Consider the following 5,346-nt stretch of genomic DNA (forward strand, 5'->3'; position numbering starts at 1 on the left):
CATCTTCACTTACAGTGGCAAAACGACTACTGACGGCCATTTTGTCCGTCGAGTTGATTATCGGCTGATAATCCGAGATAGCGAGCCAATGAGAGCGCCCGATTTTGTATAATCACCTGTGTATTTATACTAATACTCGTTAATAAGCTTGTTAGCATATGTCTTCGTCTTTCAAAGAATTTTTTCGAAAAATCTTTTAATCGTGAGACAATTTCTCTCGAAAGCTCTCAAAGTCAAATTGAATCTTTGACTTCTGTTACAGTATCAACATGCGAGAACGAAATCGTTGACTTGGTAATGAGGGGGACATTGGGGTGTATTAGAAACCGAAAAACCGAAGAAAAAATCATCAAAAACCGCAAAACCGCAAAAAAATTCGGCCAAAACCGAAAAACGCATACAAAACCGTCAGAAAACCGATACAATGGTGACAAGTGCGGCATACAGAGCAAACTGCACTAACACTTTATTTCATCAAAGTATTTGTGAATGTCATGGACTTGTCTAAAGCCTTCATATCTTTTAGTACCTGCTAAAATCATAGGCTTTATTCCTGCCGCTCTCTCGAGCCCGGACTTTGTGGGCTCATTTTCCGTAAAGCAGCTGGTAATGGAGCCATGTTAACTTAGGAGAATTTGCACACAAGTCCTCTCTAAAGTTGCAATTTTGCAATCGCAAAAAGCTATAGCTCTGGAAACTTCAATCAAAACTCTCTAATTGAACATTTTTATTTGATAACTAAGACCTGACAGTTTGGAAATTCGAATGGAATGTTTAATCTTGGTCTAATACATGCGATTGCATTGAGGAAGCTAACCGGTACTGTTTGTTCCTTGTTTTACATAGCAGCAGGAACTTGCTCAAAAGTGTAAATATACACTTTTATATTTCTTCGCGCGCAACCCTAAAACAGATTTTCACGGCTACATATGATTGCGTTTTGCCCAAAACACCCTAAGTGAGACCAAAATCCGAAATTTACACCCCTAAGCGAGACGACGAGCATCCCTCCCCCTTTTTGTATGGGAGTTTCATATTTTTTTTATTGCTGATGAATTGCACCGTGGTTGAATAAAGATTAAATAAATAGATAACACTCTATTCGAGATCAATTGCCGCTCAAATCTAGGAAAAACCGGAACCCAAATAGGACAAAATAGAAAAACCCAAAAAGCACATCGCATAACAAAACCGAAAAACCGCTCGTGTTTTTTACGAAAACCGAAAACCAGATGCTAAAAAACGAAAAACCCGCAAACCGCAATGAACACCAAAACCGAAAAACCGAAGTCTTTCGGTACAACTACCGAAAAACCGATCTAAAAAATAGCCAAAACCGCAAAACCGAAAATCCCAATGTCCCCCTCGGTAATGAATCAACAATCACTTCTAATGGCCGGGTAGCAAATGTTGTCGCATTTCATTAACTGACTGTGCTTTTTCATGAATCGTTGGCGCCCTCCAATTAACCCTTTCACGCCTAAACCGGCTATTCTTTAGTATTTTGTAACGCCAGACGCTTTAACTGTCATTACATTGGGTCACCGTGGATTAAGAAATCACATGCAAATTTTTTCGCAAGACTAACAAAAATTTGCGCGAGGATGGTGCTTACGGCACCGTACCAGCTTTGTTGAATTGTGCATAATTAACTTTATCCAAAATGAAAAGAAAACAACATTCGACCTAATCGCGCTTCTTTTTTGGACGAGGAGAGAACAGATCAAAATCATGGCCTTTCCTTTTACGTTGCTGAGTTTGCTCACTGGTGCCATCGGCGGGATTATCGCTGTGCTGTGTGTAAAGATTTGGGAACAAAAAAAAGAACGAAACCTTGGCCAAAGGAAAACTCCGGTTGAAAATGACGAGAGGCTTGGTTAAGTATGTACAGTTGCCTAAATCTTTCCGGCCCAATAATCAAGACAGTTGTCCTTTTTGGCAAGTGGAATGGATGCCTTTGCCGCATTCTAATGTAATAACTACAAGCCAGGGAATTATCTTTTCGTTGGAGTCCTCCTTATTTCAAGATCGGTAGAGAGGAGATCCCCTGTGTTTCATTGTCGTTACAAATCCCTCCTCAAATAGCAAAAAAACTTTGTCATTTTCACCTTTTTCTTGTTCTACAACGCATAGCTCTTTGTGCCTTCTATGCAAGAATGCTCTCACGCGAACTTTACTTCGCACACTTTTCAAATTGTCAATGCATGATGCGCCAGGTGTTTCCTTTGGAAGCCTCTTCAACTCCACTTTTTGTCCCAGTTGTTTGCCTAATTTCCTAAACTAGTAATAATCAAAGATTAGGGAGATGCGTTCGACGATTTGAGAAAAGGAAATAACATCAGCTGCCAGCAAGCAAGCGCACCAACACGCGAGGCAAAACGTGAAACTCGACTCCGCTAGAGACAATGCACATGGTCGATGACAATGACCTCTTTCGCCACTGAATAATTTTTCGGGGGGCCAAATTGGTGTCCATGAATACATAGTCCAAAAATGTTGATTTCGACTGCATTATGAACGCGTTCTTTGTAGAACGCAATAAGTACATTTTTTTATCACTTAAAAACTCTTGGTTTACATATTTAATTGGTTAGAAAAGACAAACGCGAAACAGCTTATGTTTCTCACTTAGAGAAACTGGTGATAGCGTAATTGCGCCATTTATATCATGTATTCTTTGCATTTACACATCCTTTTGTGTTCTTTTGTTACAGTTTTTGGTACAAATGAATGACGGAAAAATCTGAGTGTTAAAAGACAGCGTTCCAACCTGCACTCCTGTGATTCTTGCAACTAGATTTATTTAGTCGAGAGTTGTTGTAAGCCCACCTTAAGCGATGAGGTTTTCCCTAAAGTGTAATTCCACAGTACTCCACGATTCGTGACAGTAGTTCAGTCTTAGAAGACTCACTTCCATCTGATTTTTGTAACTTTTAGCAAAAACAAACTGTGACCCATTGTGGCACCGTAAATCATGTCTAATAAAAACAGTGCGAAGAAAGTCGTGTGGATACTGTTTGCATGGACCAGCTGCGAGAGATATCTTTTTATATACATGTACTATAGGATTTCTTACTTGAAGGACAAAAGTACGGAAAAGTAAATAACATATTTATCAACCCAATCGATTATTGGCACGATAAAAAAAAAAAAACAAACAAAATAATCGTCAATTCCTCAAATTACTTTTATAAGCTGCTTCCCTGTTGCCGCTGTTCAAACGGCCAAAAAACTACGCCGAGATTAAACAATAAGATCAATATTTTTAAACTCCCTTTAAGCGGACATCAATTTTCTATACGAGGCAATGCCCGCTTCAGTTCGAGCGTTTGGGAAGTAGTCAGTAGTAGAGTTAATGAATGAATTATTATGACCGTGCGCCAAGTGAAATACTCTTCCTTCCATAAATGTTTATGTATACTACATCTACAAGTGATGTCAATTAAGAGCCAATATCTTCAGAAGGCAATAGCAACGACGCCCGTTGACCGGTGTAAGATGCGGCGAATTTGTTAATTTCTTCCCAAAGTGCGGAAAAATATTTGACGCTGATTGAAATGTTCATTTTCATATTAGTCAACGCTTTAGAAATTTCTTTTCATGTTTTCTGGATATTTTGCATTTTTTTTTAGCAAATTATTATTTCCCGGACCTCTTTCATTCATCCGTGTTATAAAGCTTATGACGAACATCATCTTACCAGACAATTTCTCCCGAAAGCTAGTCTAAAGGCCGAATTGAATTTTTGACTGTATCTCTAGATATATTACGAGAACAAAGCGCCCGAGTAGCAAATATTTTTCACGTGGGCGCGTTCTCTGACTAATTTCATTCGTGTGGATACGGATTTAAATATTACGCTTTTCATAAATTGCTGGCTCGCTCCAAGGGTTACTTAAGAAAGTCATCCCGGCTTAAGAAATCACATGGGATTAATATTGCCACTTTTTCAAAAAAAAAAAAATCTAATTATCTCCGAAAAATGCATGGTTATCCCCTATTTTCATTTTACATTCTAATAACCCAAACTACTAAGATCTACCTCTCTGCGAAGGCATACCGCGGGGAAAAATCTCCTTATTAGGTGGCACCGTACTTATTAGGGAGTAGGGAATTTAAGAAACGACGACGGCTACGGCTACGACAACGTCACAAAGCAATAATATCATTGGTTAAAAGAGCATAAATAATCGTGCTGCACGTGGAGCACGGATTTTAGCAAGTATGTTTGCGGTCCTCGGCATAACGACGACGTGAAATCACCAAATTTGAAGTTCTGACGACAACGTAAGCATGCAACGGAGAATCCTTCATTCTCTATTTTAAATTTGAAACCGCTCGTACCGATTTATTTTTAGGATACTTTGCCCATATTGTACGACGAGAACTAGACTGAATAATCGCGAAAGACTTACGATAGAGCCAAGTTATATTTTGAGGTGCCGTTTCCGTCGACCGTCGCCGTCGTAGATCTTAAATTCCCTAGTTTAAGAAACGACGACGGCTACGACTACGACAACGCCACAAAACAATAATATTATTGGTTGAAAGAGCATAAATAATCGTGCTGCACGTGCAGCACGGATTTTAGCCAGTATTTTTGCGGTCCTCTGCATAACGACGCTAGTCCCTAACGACGGCGCTGCGACGGAGAATGCCCGATCTCCTAGCGTGGCCTTAGATTTCACTGATGGCATAGCTAGGAGTATAGTATTAAAACCCCTGAGATTATAGCATGATGTCTTGACACTTATTAAGGACTGTAGATACAGAGGCGCGAGGCCGTGTAACGCCTTAAACGTGAGGAGAAGTACCTTGAAGTTGATGCGTGCCCTGAAAGGCAACCAATGCAAATCACGCATTACTGGTGTAATATGACAAAACCTAGGTGAATTACATGCCAGCCTAGCAGAAGCATTCAGAACTCTCTGTTGCTGCTGGTTGTTTGGCAGCCCATACAGAAGGCTATTGCAATAATCGATGCGGGACATTATGAGAGCATTGAGATAAAATACTTGCGTATGCGTCGAATGTTACACAGGTGCACGTGGTAAAATGCAACAGAACAAAGCTTACTGATATGGCTAGACATAGTGAGCTGTGAATCGAACCATGATCCGAGGTTTCTAACTACCGGAACAGGACTCACATTAGCAGAGCCCACCTTAATATTATCAATATTAACTTTGGCTAGCTGTTGCTTTGTGCCTAGTATAAGAAACTCTGTTTTTTCGTCACTAGTAACATTAGATTGTCCGATATCATCCAGCTCCTGACATCACTGATGCAGTCAGTCATAGATTTTAGAGCAGCGTCCGCTTCCGCAGATTGGTTTGGGCGGAAGGA

Source organism: Montipora foliosa, chromosome 6, assembly GCF_036669935.1.
Source record: "Montipora foliosa isolate CH-2021 chromosome 6, ASM3666993v2, whole genome shotgun sequence".
Classification (NCBI taxonomy): domain Eukaryota; kingdom Metazoa; phylum Cnidaria; class Anthozoa; order Scleractinia; family Acroporidae; genus Montipora; species Montipora foliosa.